The sequence below is a fragment of the Dromiciops gliroides genome, chromosome 3 (genome assembly GCF_019393635.1).
Source record: "Dromiciops gliroides isolate mDroGli1 chromosome 3, mDroGli1.pri, whole genome shotgun sequence".
In the NCBI taxonomy this organism is placed as follows: domain Eukaryota; kingdom Metazoa; phylum Chordata; class Mammalia; order Microbiotheria; family Microbiotheriidae; genus Dromiciops; species Dromiciops gliroides.
This window is the reverse complement of record NC_057863.1, coordinates 560,427,988-560,452,188: the sequence shown is the minus strand read 5'-3', so window position 1 is coordinate 560,452,188 and position 24,201 is coordinate 560,427,988. Positions and strand designations below refer to the sequence as shown.

Sequence of the window (24,201 nt, the reverse complement as noted above, 5' to 3'; positions counted from 1 at the left end):
GCTAGTTCAAAATTTTATAGATAAAGAAACTGAGGTCCATAGAAGTGACTTGCTCAAGGTCATTCAGCTGATTCCTAGGGGAACTGGGTCTAGGGTTGAACTTCCATAATCCATATCTGATCCTTTGTCCTTTTTTACCTAATGTAAAACATTAAGCTTTTTTTGAGGCAAATTTAATTTATTTGAAAATGAAGACATAGCATCTAGGTAGAGGAAACTTTCCTCCTAACCTTTCCACTCTTCCCCAGACCCCTATGCCTGGCAGGGACTCTCCCCTCACATTTTTCTCTTAGGATCTCATTTCCTTTAAGACTTTGTCCAATTGCTGCCTTCTTTCCTGATCCTTTCAGTTGCTGGTGTCCTCCTCAGTCTCCATTAACTTGTATCTATTTTGTTTGTATGTGTGAATATATATGTGTATACATACTGTCTCCTCCAGTAGAATGTTAACTTCTTGAGGGCAAGGAATTACTTTTGTCTTTGTCTGTCTGGCACATAGTCGGGCTTACTAAGTGCTTGTTGATTGATTGAAGTGTAAAAATATACAGGAACAAGAAGATACTGATGAGGATGAGGATTATATTTCCACAGAAAATAAAGTTCCTTTGTTTTCAATTTTAACATTGAAAGGGTCTTGTACAGTTCATTGATTAGGCAAATACAGAGGTATCATTCCATTTACTGTATTTGTAGAGGAAAGAAGGCTGGGTGGAAAGCTATGGGCCATCATAACAGACTTATGGGCCAAAGTTACTTTGGGTAGACAGAAGAAATTCCATGGAGGTAAAAGAGAAAGACTTAGAAATTGGTGGAATGTATGGGAAGCCATATGAAAGGACATAGTATTGCATTTAGCCTTCTTTCCACCAATCAGAAGTCAGTGTAATTTGGCATGTGCAACACCCTGCAATATGTTCTGGTCTTGGAAGGAAGTCCTATTAATATGAAATTATTCAAAAGGTTGTGGTGGGATCCCCCAAAAGACTGTGTTTACAGGACATGAATTAAATCGGAGAACCCCCCTTTTTTGGTGAGGCAATTGGGGTAAAGTGACTTGCCCAGGGTCACACAGCCAGTAAGTGTTAAGTGTCTGAGGCCAGATTTGAACTCAGGTCCTTCTGAATCCAGGGCTGGTGCTCTATCCACTGCGCCACCTAGGTAGCTCCCAAGAACCTCCTTTTAATTGGCATAATTTCTACTTATGTAGTTAACGGAGGTAAATTTAGTATGATAGCTCAAATGCTGGAGAGGTTATAAATGAAGAGGAGAACTAATTGGGGAAGGAAATAAAATCAAAATCAAGAAGAAAGTGGATTCTACATTGAAAAAAAATATATATTTTCTTTTTTTGCTCTGTGGGTATATGTGTGTAAGTTAAATTTCTCAAGTCTGAAATGGTGGTAAATAAATTAACTATAAAACATTCATAGATTTTCCCCCCTTAGTCTTTTAAATCACTTCAGATGTCAGGCATGAAGTCTGTGGAGCTTGTAGTGACAAAAATATGCACTTTCTGGACATATTAATTCAAATTATGACAAAAACCAAGAAGAGAAAACAACTCAAAGCAATTCCACTTGGGTGTGAACTCCCCACCTCTAGCCAGGGTACTCCTCTCCATTGGATTTTATCTGGTATTCTATTTGACAGCTGGTGTTGGGAGAAGAGAATAATTATCTAAGGAAGTGAGAGGTAAATAACCTGCCCTGACTGAATTCATAATACAAAATCTGATGGATGGAGTCATTGCTTTTTGTTGGGAGACCCACAATTCAAATCTGAATCTTAATCTACTCCAACCCCACAGCATTTTAAACTGATGCTAGTATGTTTATTCCCGCCCCCCCCCCTTTTCTGATGATTAGCATTTTATTGCCAAAATAAAATTAGTAAGTGTTTCTTTAATTCATTGAAAACTTCTGAAACTTCAGGAGACTTTTCCAAATTTTTTATTTGTTTTAATAAAGGCAGCATGGCATAGTGGAGAGAGAGAACTGTCCTTGAAGCCAGCGAGATGTGAGTTCAAGTCCTGTCTCTAAAGCATATTGGCTGTGTGACCTTAGACAAGTCACTTAACATGTTAGTACTCTAGGTAACTCCCTAAAATGATGAATTTCAGAGAAGATGCTGATATGTGTTGATAGAGAGGGTTTCCTCAACCAATACATGTATTGGATACAGAGTTGGCTGTGGAGTCAGAAAGACCTGAATTCAAATCCTGCCTCAGACACTTGCTTGACCTTGGGCAAATCATTTAACCTATCTCAGCCTCAGTGTCCTCATATATAAAATACTGTGTGTGTGTGCATGTGTGTGTGTGTGTGTGTATGTGTGATAATAGTGTCTACTTCATAGGGTTGTTATAAGAATTAAATAAGATAACATGCGCAGTCCATTGTAAACTTTAAAGCCATACATATGCTAGCTATGAGGATGATGATGAAGAAGACAAAGAAGACAAAGATGAAGGAGAAGGTGAAGGAGAAGATGAAGGAGAAGACGAAGAAGAAGAAGAGGAAGAAGAAGAAGAAGATGATGAAGAAGAAGAAGAATTATTATTCTAGGTCTAGTCTCTATCTCTTTATATATTTTACTTACTTCAAGACCAATGTTTTTAGTGGTAGAGAAAGATGCTCTTCTCACTTACACAGATTGTACCTCTCTTTCTATAACATGGGGATCCTGAGTTTCTCTTTCCAGAAAATAAACCCAATATCTAGCAATTAGTCTTCTCAAACCAAGCAAGGCTGGTTTTGGAACTAGAGTTACAGGGCCCATTTTTGAAGCCTTCCTGGCTCAGTCAGACTTTCTAGAGCTGGTGATCTGCAGGTATAGCTTCTGAAAACTCAGAATCCTCTCTATGCCTTAAGGCACTGTGGTAGTATTTTAGAAGAGGATAGGGGCAGCTGGGTGGCACAGTGGATAAAAGCACCAGTCTTGAATTCAGGAGGACCTGAGTTCAAATCAGGGCTCAGGGGGGCAACTAGGTGGCACAGTGGATAGAGTACTGGCCCTGGATTCAGGGGGACCTGAGTTCAAATATGGCCTCAGACACTTGACACTAGCTGTGTGACCCTGGGCAAGTCATTTACCCTCATTGCCCTGCAAAAAAAAATAATTAAAAAAAAATCAGGCCTCAGACACTTGACACTTACTAGCTGTGTGACCCTGGTCAAGTTACTTAACCCCAATTGCCTCACAAAAAAAGAAGAGACTAAAGGATTGATTATTGGAAGGGATATAGGTCACCTAAGCAAATCTCTATTTTAAAGAAAAGGTCAGGAAGTGACGTCCAAGGTCATATAATTCAAGTTTAAGTGTTATGAGCATCAAAGTCTGATGGGAACTCATGTCTCCTGGCTTCCAAATCAAGGTTCTTACCACCATACCACTTTAATCTACAGCCCATAAGGCCAGGCCCATAATAAGAACCTCAGAAGCATTCATTAAATGAATATATTTTTTAAGAGGGAAGCATTTATCTGTTAATTTAAATTTTTTTATAAAGTATTATACATTTAAAACTATGCATAAATACAAATGATATTAATTATACAGTTTCATTCAGATCAGTGGCATTCTCAATAGTTGTATAGTAGGTTACCTTTCCATTCCTATCCCCACACCAATTCACAGATAAAGAATTTTGGGAGTGTTTGGAATTCTGGTTCCAAAGTATTAGTAGTGTGTTAAATCAGGGCCTAGTAGTTCATGCTTTTCATAACTAGCCTAGGAAAGTGAATTTACAATGAGATCTTGAGGTTTACAGGTGAGAGTAAAGTCTTCTGGGTAGTGAAATACTAATTTTACAAGGACCACGCACCTAGGCACATTTGGGGTAGTGGGGACGAATCAACAAAAAACCCATGTTGATGGTGATATGTATGTTGCTGTGGAATAGCAGTCCAGCAGCTCAGAAGAACAACGGTAGGACCATAGGCTAAATAAAACAAATACTGCTGAAAGGTCATGATTTTCTCCTATTGGATCTGTACCATCAGAACTGCAAAAACTTTGTCCTTTTAAAAGCCTCACCCAAAATCTCTTTATGAGATGCTGCCCCAAACTTGAAAATGGAAGATTCTCAACAACATTTGTTGAGGGGAAAGGGAGTGGGGATTGGGGGCATTGTCAAGGGCACCCCTGATTGATTCTTCCTCTACCCCCAGCCTAGTTGATGTGGTTACGGAAAGGGTCAGGTAAGAGAGATTATGAAATGTTAATGTGAAGCATAAAAGAATTCTCCGTGGTGGAATTAAAAGGACAATTTGCCATTGTCTGACAAAGTGTTGATGATGACCCTTAAAAAGCAAGCTTGCCCAACTCTGAGAGAGAGTTGATTCAGGAAGCAGTTTTGTGGAGAATAGCCCTTGTCTCTCTACCAAAAGGCAGTTTTTTTGGGTGAGAGGTTATCAGTTACACTGTCATGGAGCAGAGGAGATGCCCCCTCTCGACTGTGAGGACTACTCATTTCTTATTGCCCACAGGATTATATGTAATGACCACCTGAATTTAATTTACCCATTCCCATACATTTAAATTCACTAATGCCCAAGATGTCAGCTTTCCATTTGTTTGACCACATCTAGCTTAGATCTTACATTCCAGGTTCCTATGCAATATTGGTCTTTACAACATCAGACTTTCCATTTGTCACCATTGTCACCAGCTGAGCTGCCTTTTGGCTTTGGCCCAGCCACTCCATTCTTTCTGGAGCTACCTGTAGTTGCCCTCTGCTGTTCCCTAGTAATGTGTTGGACATCTCCCGACCTGAAAGACTCATCTTTCAGTGCCATATCTTTTATCATTTTAATACTATTTCACTGGGTTTTCTTGGCAAAGATACTGGAGTGATTGCCATTTCCTTTGCCAATGGATCAACTTTTGTCAGAACTCTCCACTATGACCTTTCCATTTGGGGTAACCCTGCATGGCATAGCTCATAGTTTCCTAATGGAAAAGAGTGGAGGACTACTACAAATAGCTCCAGTTCTAATGAAGACATTACATTCATTATAGGAGATTGGAATGCTAAGGTAGGAAATCAAAAGATAATTGAAATAAAAGGGCAATTTGGCCTTAGAGTACAACATGAAACAAGGCAGAGATAAATAAGAGTTTTGTCAAGACAATTTGCTGGTCATAGCAAACTCTCTTTTTTAAAAAACCCAAAAGGAACTCTACACATGGACATCACCAAATGCTCAATATCATATACAAATATACTTTCTAGCTGAAGGTGGAGAAGCTCTACTTGGGCAGTTAAAACAAGACTTAGAGCTGACTATGCTTCAGACTATGAGTTATTATAAAATTCAGAATTAAATTGAAGAAAATAGGGAAAACCATCAGACCATTTAGGTATGAGCTAAATGACATCCCTTATGGCAATGAAGAACAAATGAGGAATAGATTTAAAGGATTCTATCTTGTAGTTATAGTGTCTATGGATAGACATTTGCAATATTGTGCAGGAGGCAGCAACCCAAAACATCCCAAAGTAAAGAAGATAAAGAAAGCAAAATGGCTATCTGATGAAGCCTTACAAATAGCTGAGGAAAGAAGGAAATTGAAGGGGAAAGGAGAAAGGGAAAGATATAACCAAATGAATGCAGAATTCAAGAGCATAAAAAGGAGAGAGGTTTTCTTAAATGAGCAATGCAAAAGAATAAAACAATAGAATGGGAAAGACAAGAAATTTCTTCAAGAAAATTAGAGATATCAATTTTCATGCAAAAATGGGTAAGACAAAAGACAAAAATGGTAGGGACATAAAAGGAGTAGAAGAGGTTAAGAAGAGGTGGCGAGAATACACAGAAGAATTATACAAGAATAATCTTTTTTTTTTTTTTTTTTTTTTTGGTGAGGCAATTGGGGTTAAGTGACTTGCTCAGGGTCACACAGCTAATAAGTGTCAAGTGTCTGAGGCTGGATTTGAACACAGGTACTCCTGAATCCAGGGCTGGTGCTCTATCCACTGCGCCACCTAGCTACCCCCACAAGAATAATCTTAACATCACTGGTAACCACAATGGTGTGGTTACTGATCTGGAGCAAAGCTTCTTTTTTTTAATTAAAATTGTTTTAATCATAAAAGTATTTTATTATTTTCCAGTGACATGTAAAAATAGTTTTCAACATTTGTTTGCATAAGATTTTTAGTTCCAATTTTATCTCCCTCCCTCTTTTCCCTCACCCCTCCCCAAGACAGAAAGCAATCTGATATAGGCTATATGTGTACAATCACATTAAACACAGTTTTGCATTAGTCATGCTGCGAAAGGAGAATCAGAACAAAAGGGAAAAAAAGACAAAAGAAAAAAACAAAAAAGTAGAAACAGTATGGTTCAATCTGCATTCAGAATCCATAATTCTTTTTTCTGGATGTGGAGAACATTTTCCATCATGAGTTCTCTGGAATTGTCTTTGATCATTTCACTGCTGAGAAGAGCCAAGTCTATCACAGTTGATCATCTCACAATGTTGTTGTTACTGTGTACAATGTTCTCTTCGTTCTGCTCACTTCACTCAGCATCAGTTCACTTAAACCTTTCCAGACTTTTCTGAAACCTGCCTGCTTATCATTTCTTTTTCTTTTTTTTTTCTTTTTTTGCAGGGCAATGAGGGTTAAGTGACTTGCCCAGGGTCACACAGCTAGTAAGTGTCAAATGTGTGAGACTGGATTTGAACTCAGGTTCTCCTGAATCCAGGGCTGGTGCTTTATCCACTGTGCCACCTAGCTGTCCCCATAGGAAATAATTGGGGGAAAAGAACTAGAATTACCACCATTCTTTTTTTTTTCAGGGCAATGAGGGTTAAGTGACTTGCCTAGGGTCACATGGCTAGTAAGCATCAAGTGTCTGAAGTCAAATTTGAACTCAAGTCCTTCTGGATCAAGGGCTGGTGCTTTATCCACTGTACCATCTAGTTGCTCTATGCTCATCATTTCTTACAGCACAGTAGAATTCCATTACATTCATATGCCACAACTTATTCAGCCATTCCCCAATTGATGGCCATTCCTTCAATTTCCAATGCTTTGCCACCACAAAGAGAGCTGCTATAAATATTTTTGTACATGTGGGTCCTTTTCCCTTTTCTATGATCTATTTGGGATACATATCTAGTAGTAGTATTACTGGGTCAAAGGATATGCAAAACCCCATAGCCCTTTGGGCATAGTTCCAAATTACAGCAAAGCTTTGTAAACTGTGGGTCACAACCCCATATAGCATGGTCTAACTGAATATGAGGGTCGTGAAAAATTTGGCAAAAGTAAAAGGTCATAAAATGTATTTTGTATACCTGTATACTTGGGGTGATTTAAAAATTTCTCAGGTGAAAAGGGGTCACCAGTGGAAAAAGTTTAAGAAGCCCTGATTTAGAGCCAGACATCCTGGAGAATGAAGTCAAGTGGGACTTAGCAAGAATTGCAAACAATAAGGCTAGTGGAGGTGATGGAATTCCAGGTGAACTATTTAAAACCCTAAAAGATAATGCTGTTAAGGTGCTGTACTCAATATGACAGCAAATCTGAAAAATACAACAGTGGCCACTGGATTAGAAAAGATGAGTATGCTTCCCAATCCTAAAGAAGAACAATACCAAAGAATGTTCAAATTATCAAACAATTGTGCTTGTTTCACATGCCAGCACATTAGGCTTCAGAAATATGTGAACTGAGAATTACCAGAACAGCCTGGTTTTCAAAGAAGCAATAAAATTAGAGACCAAATTGCCAACATTTGCTGTATTATGGAGAAAGCAAGGGAGTGCTAGAAAAACCAAAACCAAAACCAAAACCAAAACCAAAAACATCTACTTCTGCTTCATTGACTACATTAATGCTTTTATCTGTGTGGATCACAAAATGGGGCAAGTCCTCAAAGATAAGGGAGTACCTGATTATCTTACATGTCTCCTGAGGAACCTGTATTTGGGTCAAGAAACAATGCTTAGAACTGAACATGGAACAATCGATTGGTTCAAGATTAGGAAAGAAGTATGATAAGGTTGTATATTATCACCTTATTAGTTTAACTTATATGCAGAGTACATCATGTGAAATGCCAGGTTGGATGGATCAAAAGCTGGAATTAAGGTTGCCAAGAGAAATATCAACAATCTCAGATATATAGATGATACTACTTTGATAGTCGAAAGCAAAGAAGGATTAAGAAGCTTCTTGATGAGGGTAAAAGAGGAGAGTGGAAAAGCTGATTTGAAACTTAACATTAAAAAAACCAAAACCAAAACCCAAGATCATGGCAACTGATCCCATCACTTCTGGGTAAACAGAGGAAGGAGAAATGGAAACAGAGTCAGATTTTATATTTTTGGCCTCAAATATCACTGCAGACACTGACTACAGCCATGAAATTAAAAGATATTTGCTCCTTTGAAGGAAAACTATGGCAAATCTGGATATCAACCTAAAAATCAGAGACATCACCTTCCTGACAAAGGTCTATATAGTCAAGGATATGATTTTTCCAGTAGCAGTGTGTTGTTGTTGTTTGTGCTTAGTTCTCAAATAGGACTACGACATATATCATGACTTGCAATGAATTAGATTCAAGTCAGGGAGGGCCGTGCAAAGTCACCAGCCTTACTTACTCTTTCCATCTGAGCCCTCTGGGTACAGTAGCAAGATATAGATCAGGTTGACCAGGGTTGACCCCAGTACGGTGGGAGACCTTGGCCTTTTAAGCCAAGGGCTTTCAGGGGTCTCAGTTTGTCTGAGGTAACACCTATTCAGTGATTAAGGTTAGGTAAGAAGGAAGGCAAAGAAAGGCCTCTTTTACTTAGTTAAAAAAATAGATAAAGGGGTGTGTGGGGGGGGGGTGAGAAAGACCCTAAGGGTTTCTGACCTAAAGAGATAAAATTATCACCCTGAGCCTTCATGAGGTCAAACAATGAGGCCTGGGCTGGGACCTCTTGTTAGCCAATCAATGAGAGCCAGAGTTATTTAGGTTTAAGGAGTGTTCTTTAGACCTCAAGAAATCTTGTGAGATTTCTGTAGACAAATTTGTATTCCTTTGGGCAGGTAAGGATTAGATTCCCTATATGGACAGAAGGAGAGAAGGGGGAAAGAAGGAAAGAAGGAAAACAAGCAAGGAAGGAAGGAAAAAGAAAGAAAGAATGGAAGAAAGAAAGGAAGAAAGAAAGAAAAAAGAAAGAAGATGCATTGCTCAACTGGGCACAAAGAGTCAGACATGACTGAATAACAACAAAAAGAAGATTCAGTAGGAAACAACATATCCAGCAAAGAAAAGAATTCAGCTGAATGACCTGTCTAGGAGAGATGCTGCACATAAAGGGTATAGCACAAGAACACTACAAAAAGAGAAAGAACATTGGGGTTCTATAGTAACAGAGGTGTGAATTGCCTTGAACACATGTACTCCCTTCCTGTGTGTTTCAAAATCAGTATACTCTATGCTTATACTTATACTCACTCTTCCCATAGATACTTTGTCTATTTCTGGGAGAGTGTATCCAAGTTATGTAGAGGCAAAAAGTGTTTTGCATACTGTGTTCATTCCCTGCTATCTTAATGTTTTTGTTTTGAACTATTTGTGACTACCATGTGAATATTAAAAGTTAAGCACACTTGTTGGGGTTCATGAGCTATATAGTTTTCAGATTATGGATCCACACCATATCTCTGAAGCCGGGGAACCTAATCACCATGCCCTCTCCAGGGACCCAACCTGCACGTTGAGGAGGTATCCCAGAAGGGATGCTATAGTGATAAGACAAGTTATTTTATTTTCTAGGTAATTGCCTCCATGGTCTTAGTGAAAGAAGGATTTGTGTTCAGAAAAGTTGAGTGGGGGTGGGGGTGGGGAAAGCAGAACATGTTGAATACAGCTTTTACCACATAGAACTTTGTTGAATCAGTCTCATTTTCTGAGCTATCATTATCAGCAATTCTACCTTTTCCAGTGCTTCTTTTATTATAATCTTCATTGCTTGCTGAAAATGGGACCATTGTCTGTATTTAGACAAGCCTTCTTCTCTTTACCTATCTTTTATTTCACTGTTTAGTCTGATCATTTCCAAATATGAATCCATTGCTCTCACAGCCTATAGAATATGGAGTAATTTGAAGGAGACAAGAAACAGAAGGAGTTGAGGCTGCATTGTGTAAGACTTTTCCCATTACATTTCAAGAAAGATAACCTTGGGAACAGCAGTAATTCATTTAAAATTTTTTTTTACCATTTTTGAAACTTTTGAAATTCCAGTTGATTCTTTTATGGAGAGATTTCAGATGGGGAACAATCCTAAACCCTGAACTGATTTTTTCCCTCACAACAAACCCACAAGGTAAGTTTGGTAAGCTTTAGTATATTGCCCTGGGGCTTTAGGGTAGGCAAGAAATTGGTATGGATCATCCCAGTAGAAGATATGCAGGTATAGAGTGGATTTCTTCTCAGCATCCCAGGACCAAATCATTGAAAGTGTTCAATATCCTGCAACATTTCTTTTTAGCATCAGGTTCCAAGGATACTGTTTGGTTTGTAAACCAAGTAAATTCCCAATTGTTGCTATAAGCATTGATGTTTTTGTATTTGAGCCTTGGACCCTTGTGATTAGAAGTCACCCGAATTCTCCATTTTAAAGGAATTTTGATGAACTCATTTTATAGAAGTTTTAATAAAAATGTTTCTATTATATAGTCTCTAGAAATAACTTCGGAAGAGCAAAGATGGGAGCAATGATAAATACTTATATTATTTGAAAAAAACAGGCCCTTTTTCCACTTTGATCACTGGAGGGATACATGGATGAGGTAGGTGATCAGGCTACAAGTACTCCCAGTGAATAGTGTTATGGAAGAAATGGTATAAAGGATGCTGTCAGAGAGATCTATGGTGGGGTTAAAAAGATAGACAAATAATGTCTGCCAGCCAATCAGTCAACAAACATTTATTAAATATTTACCATGTTCCAGGTGCTTTGCTAAGTCCTGGGGCTACAAGTTAAAAAAAAGACAGTCCTTGCCCTCAAGGAGTTTATAATCCAATGGAGAGCTAGGGAGAGTGAATGGAAAGCCCATGTGTGCCACTGATCTCTGCCCATTATTAAGGACTCTAAAGGAAGACACTAAGCATAATAAGTATACATATATACATGGAGGATTTATGAAAGGCTTGGACAGAAATCACACTGAATGGACAGGCATAGAAGGCATCTAATCTCCATTACTGATAGGAGTCCCCACATTGATGAAATCATGGATCCATGAAAATATTTAAGAAAGGGTCAAGTGGGAAGGAAGTTCTTGAAAAAGAATTTTCCCCCTGAATTCCCCTTCCTCCTCCTTTTAAAAGTGGAACTTCTTGTCATTATTGGGGAAAGATCATGAATGACCATCTAATTACCAAATTCTATATTGTTTTTTCCCCCAATCTTCCTTGATGCTTCTCTTTGTAGTATCTGTTACTATTGATCCCCCTCTTTTTGGAATTTTATAATGCTCTTTAGTGTTTTTTGACACTTCCCTTATTTTCTGTTGGCTTTTCTTTTTCTTTCTTTTTTTTTTTAGTGAGTCAATTGGGGTTAAGTGACTTGCCCAGGGTCACACAGCTAGTAAGTGTTAAGTATCTGAGGCTGGATTTGAACTCAGGTATTCCTGACTCCAGGGCCGGTGCTCTATCCACTGCACCACCTAGCTGCCCCTCTGTTGGCTTTTAAAATGTTTGTTTGTCACCACTATTACCTCTTTCTCACTGTAACTGGGTATTCATCAAGATTCTATATGGTCTGGACCTCTTTTTCTTCTCTGAATTTTTTCCTTTGCTTGTGTGGCACAGTGAGCCACAGTGTGCCACAGTGTGGCAAGTGTGGGACTTGAGTCACATAGACAAGTACAGATCTGTCTCAGATACCTGCTAGGTCCATGACCCTGGGCATATCAACTTTACCACAGAGAGCCTTAGTTTTCTTATCAGTAAAATGGTGCTAATAATGGTATCTACCTCTTAGCGTTGTTGTAAGGATCAAATGAAATATATTTTTTAAAGTACTTAAAACCATAAAGTCTTATGTGAATGTTAGCTCTAATTAGTGTGGAGGAGAAGATTCCTGGTTAGGTAGGAGTAGATTAGAAGGCATCTCTAAGGTCTTTCAACTCTGAGTATTTGTCAATCTGTGGAATAATGTATTTCCTACCTATTTCACAGGATCCAATGAGAAAATATATATGAAGCTTTCTTGACTTTCTTCAAATCTTCAGCTTCTGTAAGAAGCTTTTCCCAATTTTCCTTGACCTTTTGTTATTGTTCAGTCATGTCTGACTCTTCATGACCCCAATATTGCAGTGGTTTGCCATTTCCTTCTCCAGCTCATTTTACAGACGAGGAAACTAAGGCAAATAGGATGAAGGGACTTGCCCAGGGTGACTTAGCTAGTAAGTCTCTGAGGTTGGATTTGAACTCAGGAAGATGAGTTTTCCTGATTCTAGGCCTGGTGTTCTATCCACTATACCACCTAGCTGCCCCTCCTTGATCTTAGTCTCAGTTGAAATCCCAACTTTTACAGGAAGCCTTTCCCAATCCTCCTTAATTGGAATGCCTTCCTTCTGCTGATTATCTCCAATTTATCCTGCCCATAGTTTTATTGTGTAGTTATTTTTGCATATTATTGTCTCCATTAGACTGTAGCAAGGCCTACTGTTTATCTTTGTATCCCTAGCAATTAGAATAGTGCTTGGAGTATAGTAGGTGCTTGATAAATGCTTGTTGACTGTCTTCTGAGATTACATCCAAATCATATTGTTTATACATAGTTTTTTGCATGTTATTTCCTGCATTGCATAGAACTCCTTAGGGGCAGGCACTATTTTTGCCTTTGATTGTAACTTTAGTGCTTAGTATTGGGTCTGACACACAGCAGGTGATTAACAAATGCTTGTTGATGACTTGACTTAGAAGTCCGTATAGCTGTGAAGCTCTAGAGATGCACAATGATCTCTTCTGCAGAGATAGAGTAGTAGGAAGAGTAACTGACCAGATGGTAGAAGCCCTGGTTTCAAGGTATTTTCTACCTGTGACCATGGGTGTGTTTTCATTTATTCTCTTTGGTCCCAGGTCCTTAACTATGAAATGGAGATATTTCTACTGGTTACATTGGTCTCATAGATATGATGAGAAAAGAAGTGTTTTGTTTGTTGTAAAGTGTAATTTATTAGTAAGTCACTTCACCATGAGTATTAAACTAGTGAAACTCAGTACCCATAGAGACTGAACCTATAAATAGATTCAGGAAGGACTTAGATAAATTAATGGGTGATGAATTCACGTTAAGTTATTGAGAAGCAATTTGGAAATAACTGGGGATCATCCTTAATCTAAGGCAATGAAGTCTTTCATACCATTCTATGTATTAGCTCCTGGTGGTCTGGTCAGGAAAAAAATAATATTGTCTTGTATTGATTTTTGATCATGCCTTCCATTTTTACTGATCCCTTAGAATGAAGTTTAACACAAATAAATGCTCATTGTTGTTGTTCAGTCATTCAGTTGTGTTCAACTCTTTGTGACCCTTTGGACCATAGCACAGCAGTACATGGGGGTTTTCTTGATAAAGATACTGGAGTGGTTTGCCAATTCCTTCTCCAGTGGATTAAGGCAAACAGAATTTAAATGACTTGCCCAGGGTCATATTTAAATTCAGGTCTTCCTGAATCGAAAGGCCTAGTGCCCCATCCACTGAGTCACATAGCTGCCTCCAAAATATACATCATGATATCATTAATATGGGGAACTGTGGTTTTGAGAATATCCTCTGTCCATGGAGATCACAATTTGCCTATGAGTAAATAGGAATTTACCTGTTGCATAGAAAGTTTAAGTGATTTGTCTAGGGTTACCCAGCTAGTAAGTATTAAAGGTAGGTTTTGAACCTAGACCTTTATAATATGTGACTAGGTGGCACTGGACCTGGAATTGGGATGACCCAAGTTCAAATCCTACCTCAGACACTTACTAGTTGTGTGACCCTAGGCAAATCATGTAACCTATGTCTGCCTTAGTTTTGTCATTTATGAAATGGGGATAATAATAGTATTTATTTCCCAGGGTTGTTGTAGGATAAAACAAGATAACAAGCAATTTGCAAACCTTAAAGTGATATATAAATGTTAGCTATTTTTTTTTTTTACTAAAACCCTAGCACTTTATCCTCTAGGGCCTAGTGACTAGACCGTGATACCTATGTAGTACAATCAGCTTTAGAGCCTTTTTTAGGCTTTCATGTATGTAACATTTACAATTCACAAAGAGTTTTATGTGCATTATGCCCAGTTGAGGTTCCAAATCTTGTGTAAAGGACCACTCAGAGCCTGCAGGGTTAAGAGTTGCAATTTCTTCAGTAAAATATATATCCAATAATGCACAGGTAAAAACATCCCTCAAGGAGATAAAAGTCGTCTCTATGGAAGTTCTCTGGGGTCTCAGGAACTTCCTGCCAGAGTGTCGGATGTGTCTTTATATACTTCTTTTCCAAAAGGACCACAGCTGGCTCCCAGATTGATCTATTGAGGGGCAAAGTTAACTGAATTACCCCAGGTCTACTCCACAGTGTCTTGGCTCACACAGCCCTGGTTCTTGTGTGTGTGAGAGATTAATTCCGGTCACTCTGGTATCATTAGAGTCCTGGCCCACAATGCAGGATTTCCTTTAATTCTGTCAAAGACCTTGTGAGGTTGGTAAGAAAATATTAAAGTGGGTCCATGACTTCTGACACCCCAAGTCCATCCAGATTTTTTGTTAGGTATAGGAACTTACAAATAAATAACTCTGCAGTAAAAACCAAGGCAAAGGGCCCTGTGAGTGGCTGAATATCTCTCACTTCCCTAAGCCTTATTTTTTTTCACTTATAAAGGGTGGATTTGTTCATGTATCATGATTTATTCAGAACCTAGTATGTTCACTACACCTATTTTGGGCACTGTGGAGTAACAAAGATCAAGAAGACCTAGACTGAGTCTGCAAGAACCTTGCCAACTAGTGTTGTTGTTCAGTTGTTTCAGTTGTGTCTAACTCTTCATGACCCCATTTGGGGTTTTCTTCAACAAAGATATGGGAGGGGTTTACCATTTCCTTCTCAACCTCATTTTACAGATGAGGAAACTGAGACAAACTGGGTTAAGTGACTTCCTCAGGGTCACACAGTTATTAAGTATCTGAGGCTGGATGTGAACTCAGGAAGAGGAGTCTTCCAAACTCCAGGCCAAGCACTCTTATTTATCCACTCTGTCACCTAGATCTCCAGTTGCCAACTAGTAGAGTAGAGAAACCATTCACTGCTTGGAATTGTGAGGAAAATATTTTGGAATAATAAATATAACTATTATAAGTAAAATAATAATGTGATTAAATAATATAATTAAAAATGAATAATGTTTAAAAAATAATGATTCCTATAGTTAATGTTTTACAAAGCACTTCTCTCAGAATAACTTTGTAAAATAGGCAGCTATGTGGCAGTGAATAGAGTACCATGGCCTGGAGTCAGGAAGACCTGAGTTCAAATTCAGATTCAGATACTTACTAGTTGTGTGATTCTGGGCAAATCTCAACTTCTATTTGCCTGTTTCCTCATCTGTGAAATATGGATAACAATAGCACCTTACTTCCAGGGTTGTTGTGAGGATCAAATGACATAATAATTGTAAAACACTTAGCACAGTGCCTGGCATATAGTAAATTCTTTATAAATATTAAATTAAAAAAGAAGGGTGGGCAGTGCAAATATTACTATGCTCATTTTAGGGAGGAAGAAGCAGAATAAGATAAGGTGAAGGACAAACTCAGAGATGTAACTAGAAAGTTTCAGACTAATGTTTGAAACTTAGTCTCTTAATCATGACATTCTCTTTTCTCACAATTTCTTTACAAAATGTTAACAGTAAAGTATTATGCAAATATAAGCTATTATAATAATTATACTCATATTCTAGATGAGGAAACTGGGGCCCAGAGAAGTTAAATGACCAAGAATTACAGGATTTAGATCTAGAAGAGACATTAGATTAGAGACTATCAAGTCCAATGTTCTCATTTTACAGATGAAGAAACTGAGTCCCAAAGAGAGGCAGTGACTTGGTTTAGGCCACACAGAAAAGTAGGAAGGAGAGGAACTGAATTGGAACTTCAATTTATTACCACATGTCTGCCACACCACAGCTTCTTCTGGTTATTGTCTACCTCTGTCCTCCCTGAAATACTCTCTTTTTTTTTTTTTTCAGGGCAATGAGGGTTAAGTGACTTGCCCAGGGTCACAAAGCTATTAAGTGTCAAGTGTATGAGGCTGGATTTGAATGCAGGTCCTCCTGAATCCAGGATTGGTGCTTTATCCACTGCGCCACCTAGCTGCCCCCTGAAATACTCTTAATGTATCAATTTCTTTACCTCCATCTTTTCTCCAAGTTTCTATTAATTTATTGATTCCAATTTCTTCTCCTTTGACCTATGTAACTATTACTTTTTAATGAAAGTTTAAGGAAATACAGCTTGCTTATCTGTGACCTCTTCCCTTATTCTGGCTAAAAGTTTTTTAATAGCTACCAAAATTTCAAGATTTTTTTCCCCATCTGAATCAGCTCTGAGGGTGCCACTAAGGGATGGACTCTATACTGAGACAGTCAAAAACTTACTCTAATTTTAGGGTAAACTGTAGGGGACATACATATTTAATTTAATTCCCTCTTCTTACTCTGTATGTGGAAATGGAAACTGTATGAGAAAGTTACATATGTTTTTCTGACAGGCCACTTAAGCCAGGACAACATTCCAGGGGTAGAGCAAACATTCAATAAATAACAGTTATTTTCTTACTGGAAAATAATACAGAACAGCAGCTTATTTGAGAAAAAAAATGACGAAGACAAAAAATAAAACTCAGCCAGTTGGTAGTAACTGGATTTATGGAAAGAGAATAGAACTTGGCAGCCAGAAAATCTGGATTCAAGTTCCACCTTGGTTAGTTCTGCTATAGTTGGCGAGTCATTTAATATCTCTGGGTTTCATTTTTCTTTTTCATAAAGAGATACTGATAACAATATCTACCTTGCAAAGTTTTTGTGAGTAACAAATGAAATCATGCATATATGTGAATGCTTTATAACTTAGAATACTCTGTCTTTTTTTTTTTTCTCTTTTCTTTTTTGTGGGGCAATGAGGGTTAAGTGACTTGCCCAGGGTCACACAGCTAGTAAGTATCAATTGTTTGAACTCAGGTCCTTCTGAATCCAGGGCTGGTGCTTTATCCACTGTGTCACCTAGCTGCCCCTAGAATACTCTGTCGATGCAAACAATTATCATTTGTTATCATTATTGGCACAGAGCAAAGAGCACTGAATTTGGAATCAGTGGATTTAAGTTTGAATTCTGACTGTCTATCCTATCTGTGGATTGTAAGCAGGAGATTTCACCTTTCGGTGTCTCACTTTCCACATTTGTCAAATGAGGGAGTTGGCATAAATGGATTCTAACATCCCTTCCAGCTCCAGCTCCAAGATTCTGAAGTCACATATGTAAAATGAATACAATAAATTCCTCTTTATGTAAAATAGTTTAGAAAAAAGGGCACTCTGCTTAAAGAGAGATTTTTGATCAGCTGAGGATTATAAGGATGGCATTTTCCTAGTGAAATAAGTACAATTAGAGTAAAGATATAATGACCACAATTTAATTTTTCATGATTTTTAAGGATGGCAGATTTTAAGAGAAATAAGTATAATTAGAGTAAAGCTATAGTGACCATGATTTTAATTTTTCATGATTTATGGGGCATTTTAGGATTTTTAGGTCTATTTCATCATTTCCTAAGGCACAGTATTCTATTATACAATCTTCGATTACATTTATGTACTATAATTTATTCAGTCATTCCCCAATAAGAAGAAACTCCTCTAAGTTTCTAAATTTTTGATACTATGAAGAGAGCTGCTATAAATATTTTTTGAATATATAGACTGTTTTCTTCTTTCTTTGATTTCTTTAGGGGTAGAGACCTTATAGTGGTATAGCTGGGTCAAAGGATATTCATAATCAAGTATCTGGGAGGACTGATTCTAAATTGTTTTTAAGAATGGTTAGATTTGATTCATAGCTCCTCTAAGAATGTACCAGTATACCTGGTTTCCCATAGACTCTCCAATATTTCTCATTTTCCTCTTTTATTATCTTTGTCAGTCTCATCTCTGCTAGTGAGATGAAACCTTCAAGTTGCTTTAATTTGCATTGTTGATAACTTAGATTTCTTCCTTTGAAAATTGCCTACTCATTTCCTTTAGCCTTTTATCTACTGGAGACTTTTAGTCTTATAAATTTGAATTAGTTCCTTATACATTTTGGACATGAGACCTTTATAAAAGAAAATTGCTGCAAAGGCATTTTTTCTAGTTATCTGCTTCCCTTCTCATTTTCACTGCATTAGACTGGTTTGTGTAAAAATTATACAATCTTATATAATTAAAACTGTCTATTTTATCTTGTGTGATCTTCTCTATCACTTGCTTAGTTATTAACTCTTCTCCTATCAGTAGATCTGAAAGGTAATTTCTTCCATGTTCCTCTAATTTGCATATGATGTGACCTTTTACATCTAGGTGATATATTCATTTGAGCTTATGTTGGTATAATGGGGTAATTTTGGACTGTATTCTATTTTCTCAGCAGTTTTTGTGAAATGGTGAGTTCTTCCCCTGTTTACTGGGGGTTTTGTGTTTACTGATCTCTATATTGGGAAAAACTTATCATCACACAAGATCCCATCAACCTTGGTATTCCATCTCATCACTGTCCTCTGTCCCTCTGATTAAAGGGTAGAGCCATGAACTCCAAAAACCTCAATTTGAGGAGGGAGCTTAATCAGAACATCTCACTTCTTAGCTGCTCTCACTATTTCTGGAACTTCTCTGCTTTTTCCACTATGTCTTTGCATTGAGTATCTTGCCCATCCTACTTGCCTAACTTTTCTGCTTCTTCTTTTTTGGGCTGTCTCTTCTCCCATTAGTTTGTTAGTTTCTTGAGGGCAGGGGCTCTCTTTTTTGTATTTGTATCTCCAGTGTTTTACATAGTGTAAGGCACATGGTAGGTGTTAAGACATGTTTATTGAGCCTCTGCTAGGTTTATATCCCAAAGACATCCCCCAAAAGAGAAAAAGAGACCTATTTGTACAAAAATATTTATGGTAGCTCTTTTTGTGGTGGCTAAGAAATGGAAATCAAAAGAATGCCCATCAATTGAAGAATGGCTAAACAAGTTGTAGTAGTATATTATTGTGATGAGATATTATTGTGCTATAAGAAATGACAAGCAGGATGATTTCAGAAAGGCCTGGAAAGACTTATATGAACTGATGTATAGTGAAGTGAGAAGAACCAGGAAAACTTTGTGCATAGTGACAACAATGTTGATTGATGAAGAATTGTGAATGACTTGACTATTCTCAGCAATACAATGATCCAAGACAATCCCAAAAGATGAAGCATACTATTCACCTCTAAAGAAAGGACTAGTCTTGATTGAACACAGACTGAAGCATGCTATTTTTCACTTTCATTTTTCTTTTGTTCAAATTTTCTCATACAAAATGACTAATATGGTAATGTTTTCAACAATTGCATATGTATAACCTAATCTGATTGCTTACTGCCTCAGGGAAGGGGGCAGGGAGGGAGGGAAAGGATAGAATTTAGAACTCAAAACTTTAAATAAAAATGCTTATTATTATTAAAAAATATTTCCAACACCATAAAAAAGGAAAAAATGTTTATTGACAGACAGTTTTTGGTTACCAATGGTATATGCCTTATTTATTTGACTGCTCAGTTTCTCTCTCTGTCTCTCTCTCCTTCCCTTACTCTTCCTCTCCTCTCGCTTCCCCAATTTCCTTCTTCTTTCTCCTGCTCTCTTAAGTGCCAAATAGCTTTAATGATTTCTGCTTTGTAGTGTGGTTTGAGATCTGGTACTGATAGATCCCTCTCCCTCTCACTTTTTTTTTTTCATTTTTATTCATTAGATTCTTGACTTTTTCCCCCTTTCACATGAATCGCATTATTATTTTTCTTAGATCTACAAAATATTATTTTGGGAGCTTTTTTGGTACAGCAATAAGTAGTAAATTAATTTAGGTAGAATTTTAATTTTTATTATACTGGCTCAACCTATGATCAATTAATGTTTCTCTAATGATTTAGATGACTATTTATGAATATATTATTTTATAGTTATATTCATATAGTCTCTGGGTAAAATTTGGTAGATATGCTGCCAAATATTTTTTAGTTTCTATGGTTATTTTGATGAATTCTTTACTTCTTTATGTCATTATACTTGATTCTAGTTGTGCTACTTCTAATTTTCCTCCCCTGCCCGACTCTAATTTGCATTATTTTTGGTAAGGCAATTTGGGGTTAAGTGACTTGCCCAGGGTCACACAGCTAGGAAGTGTCAAGTGTTTGAGGCTGGATTTGAACTCAGGTACTCCTGAATCCAGGGCCAGTGCTTTATCCACTGTGCCACCTAGCTGCCCCTAATTTGCCTTTTCTAATATTTAGGAAAATTAAATTAGAAATTAGTTAACTAATATTGTTAGAATTCTGTGCAAAATAAGAAAAAAATAGGTTCTATCTTGTTCTCCTACACATATGTATAAACTTCATGACATCGGTCAACTCAGCAATGCTCCAGATAAGGAACTACAGCTAAACATATGGAAACTTGTTAAGAAGGCAATGATTAGAAATTTGGTGTGGCATGAGAGTAGTGGATCTGAACTAGGAGATCATTATTTGAATTCTGGCAATAGTACTTACATTTGTGACCCTGGACAAATCACTTTCTAAGGTTCTTCATCTATAATTTCTTCATCTTTAATTGGCAAACCAAATGACCTCTTCTCAGTCTTCTGCCTTGACATCTCTGCATGTATTCCACTGGTGATCATATCCTAATCCTAGATTCATTTTCCTTTCTGAGTTTTCTTAACTCAGCTCTCTCTTGGTTTTTCTTTTAGTAGTGGTTTGACCACTCCTCAGTCTTTTTTTCTTTCCTGAATCTTCATCCATAATACACTCGATAAGTGGTTGTCTTTTACTCTTATGTCCTTTTCTCTTTTTTTCCACTGTATTCTCTCACTTGGTGATCTCATTAGTTCCTATAGGTTCAATTATCATCCCCATGGTGATAATACCCAGGTTGATATCCAGCTTTATCTAGTCTCTCTTTAAAATTCCTATACTGCATGGGGCAGCTAGGTGGCGCAGTGGATAGAGCACTGGCCCTGGATTCAGGAGTACCTGAGTTCAAATCTGGCCTCAGACACTTAACACTTACTAGCTGTGTGACCCTGGGCAATTCACTTAACCCCAATTGCCTCACTAAAAAAAAAAATTCCTATACTGCATCTGGCAACTGTTTGTACATAGTTGTTTGTATATTGTCTTTCACAACATACTGAGCTCTTTGAGGACAGAAACTATTTTTGCCTTTCTTTGTATCCTCAGAATTTAGCACAGTGCCTGACATGGAGTAGACACTTAATAAATGCTTATTGACTGACAATGACTGAGCATAGGCATCTTAAACTCAAAATGTTGAGCTCATTATCATTTCCCCTAAACCCTCTCCTCTTCCTTCTTTATTACTGTTGAGAGCATCCCATCCTCCCAGTCACTTGGGTTTACAAACTCATTGTCCTCTGTGATTCCTCTCATTTACTCTATATATCCAACCCTTTGCCAGGTGTTGGCTCTTCTATCCTCACATCTATAATACACATCCCCTTCTCTCATCTGACAAAGCCAGTACTGTAGTGCAGACTCCCATCCACTTTCTCCTCGCCTACTGCAATGACTTTTTAATTGGTCTTCCTGCCTCAAATCTCTCACTACTCTAATGCATCCTCCACTCAACTACCAAAGTGATTTTTCAAAAATTTAGGTTTAAACAGTACATGATTTAAGCCTTAAAGAAAGTTTGTCACTCCTCTATTCAAAAAACAGTGCTGACTCTCATTTGTTTCTTTTTTTTGGGGGGTGGGGCAGGGCAATGAAGGTTAAGTGACTTGCCCAGGGTCACACAGCTAGTAAGTGCCAAGTGTCTGTGGTCAGATTTGAACTCAGGTCCTCCTGAATCCATGGCCAGTGCTTTATCCACTGCACCACCTAGCTTCCCCTCTCATTTACTTCTAGCATCAAATACAAAATCCTATGTTTGTCTTTCAAGGCACTTCACAACTTGACTCCTTCCTACATTTCCAATCTTCAAACATTCTATTATCTAGTTACATTGGCTAGATTGATTCTACTTCTTGTTCTTCTCACAGGACATCCCGTCTTCTTTCTTTGTGCTTTTGTCTTGCCTTTCCCTATAATGGGGTTACTAACCTCTTTTTGCATGTCATGGACCCCTTTGGCATTTTGGTGAAGCCTATGGACTAGTGTTTGTTGCCTACATTCATAACTGAAGGAAATGCTAACTTTCAATTAGAAGTTAGTGAAAAGAAAGATGTAAGTTCACTGATCTTGCAGATCCCAAGTCAAGAACCCTTGATCTATAGGTTTTTTTCTTTTTTTACTCTATCTGGTAAGTATTTATTCATATGTTATCTCCCCTATTAGTTTGTAAGCACCTTGAGGGAAAGGGACTCTTTTTGAATTTTCCCCTTCTTTTGAATTCTCATTAATTATTATAATACCTGGCACATAGTTAATAATGAATCTTTGTTCACTGATTAAATGTAAAATGAGGAGTCAGGATTAGTTAGTTCAATCTTTAATTTTCCTCATAGCTCTAAATATTAGGATACACTAAGTCACTAATGAATATGCAATTTCAATTTTCAGGATTCATTAACTAAGAATTTATTAATTAAATGTTGTCAATCCTAATATAAATGAGCACACACAGACATTCATTCCCTTAGATGCTCATTTATTTGTGTATTCATACATTTGAATGAAGATCAACAGGGGGAGTCATTTTTTTCATTGAAGTATTATAGATTATGGGACAGAAAGAGGAAATAGATGAAGAATTTGGGAAGCAGATTACAAACTTATCACAGAGGCATGAATCAGTAGTTATGGGAAACTTTAATTATCTGGACATCTGCTAGAGCTCTCCTTAAGTCAAAAGCATAGTATCTTCACTTGCTTTAATGATAATTTCATCTTTCAAAAGGGAAAGGAAACAATATAGGGGAATTTTATTCCAGATCTGATTTTGACTAACAGGGGAAACCTGATCAATGGAATGGAAATGGTGGCATTTCTTTTTTCTTCTTCTCTTAAATAGTATTTTTTTATTTGTAATTACATGTAAAGATGATTTTTAGCTTTTTTTTTTTGTGGGGCAATGGGGGTTAAGTGACTTGCCCAGGACCACACAGCTAGTAAGTGTCAAGTGTCTGAGGCCGGATTTGAACTCAGGTACTCCTGAATCCAGGTCTGGTGCTTTATCCACTGCGCCACCTAGCTGCCCCACATTCTTTTTTTATATAAAATTTTGGGTTCCAAATTTGATCCCTTCTTTCCCTCCCCCCTCCCTACAACAGTGAGCAATTTGATGGAGGTTTTAAATGTGGAGTCATGTAAATCCTATTTCCATATTAGTTATGTTGTTAAAGAAGAAAAACAACAAAAGGAAAAAAAACACAAAAAATAAAGTGAAAATAGTATTCTTCGAACTGCATTAAGACTCCATCAGTTCTTTCTCTGGGTGTGGATAGCATTTTCCATAATGAGTTTTTGGACTTGTCTTGGATCATTTTATTGCCTGGAAGAGCAAAGTCTATCATAGTTGATCATTGTGCAATGTTGCAGGTACTATGTACAATGTTCTCCTGGTTCTGCTCATCGGTGCATGTAAGTCATTCCAGATTTTTCTGAAAACTGCCTGCTTGTCATTTCTTATAGCACAATAATATTCCATTACATTGATATACCACTACTTGTTCAGCCATTCCCTGAGTGAAGGGAATCTACTCAATTTCCAATTCTTTGCCACCACAAAAGAGCTGCTATAAATATTTTTGTACATGGAGGTTCTTTTTCCCTTTTTAATTAACTGATGAAGTTTCTGATAAAGGAGAGGAAAACTGGTCATAATCTGACCTGACATTTAGATTTTCGCAAAGCAGATTTCAAAGGGTTCAAAGGACATCTTACTATGTCACCCCCTA

At 37.5% G+C, this 24,201-nt stretch overlaps 1 protein-coding gene across 1 annotated transcript in view; it reads left to right on the top strand.

Moving 5' to 3' along the window:
• DLG2 (discs large MAGUK scaffold protein 2) overlaps window positions 1-24,201 on the top strand; it is a 2,692,860-nt gene that overhangs the window by 109,583 nt on the left and 2,559,076 nt on the right. The window lies entirely within an intron of this gene.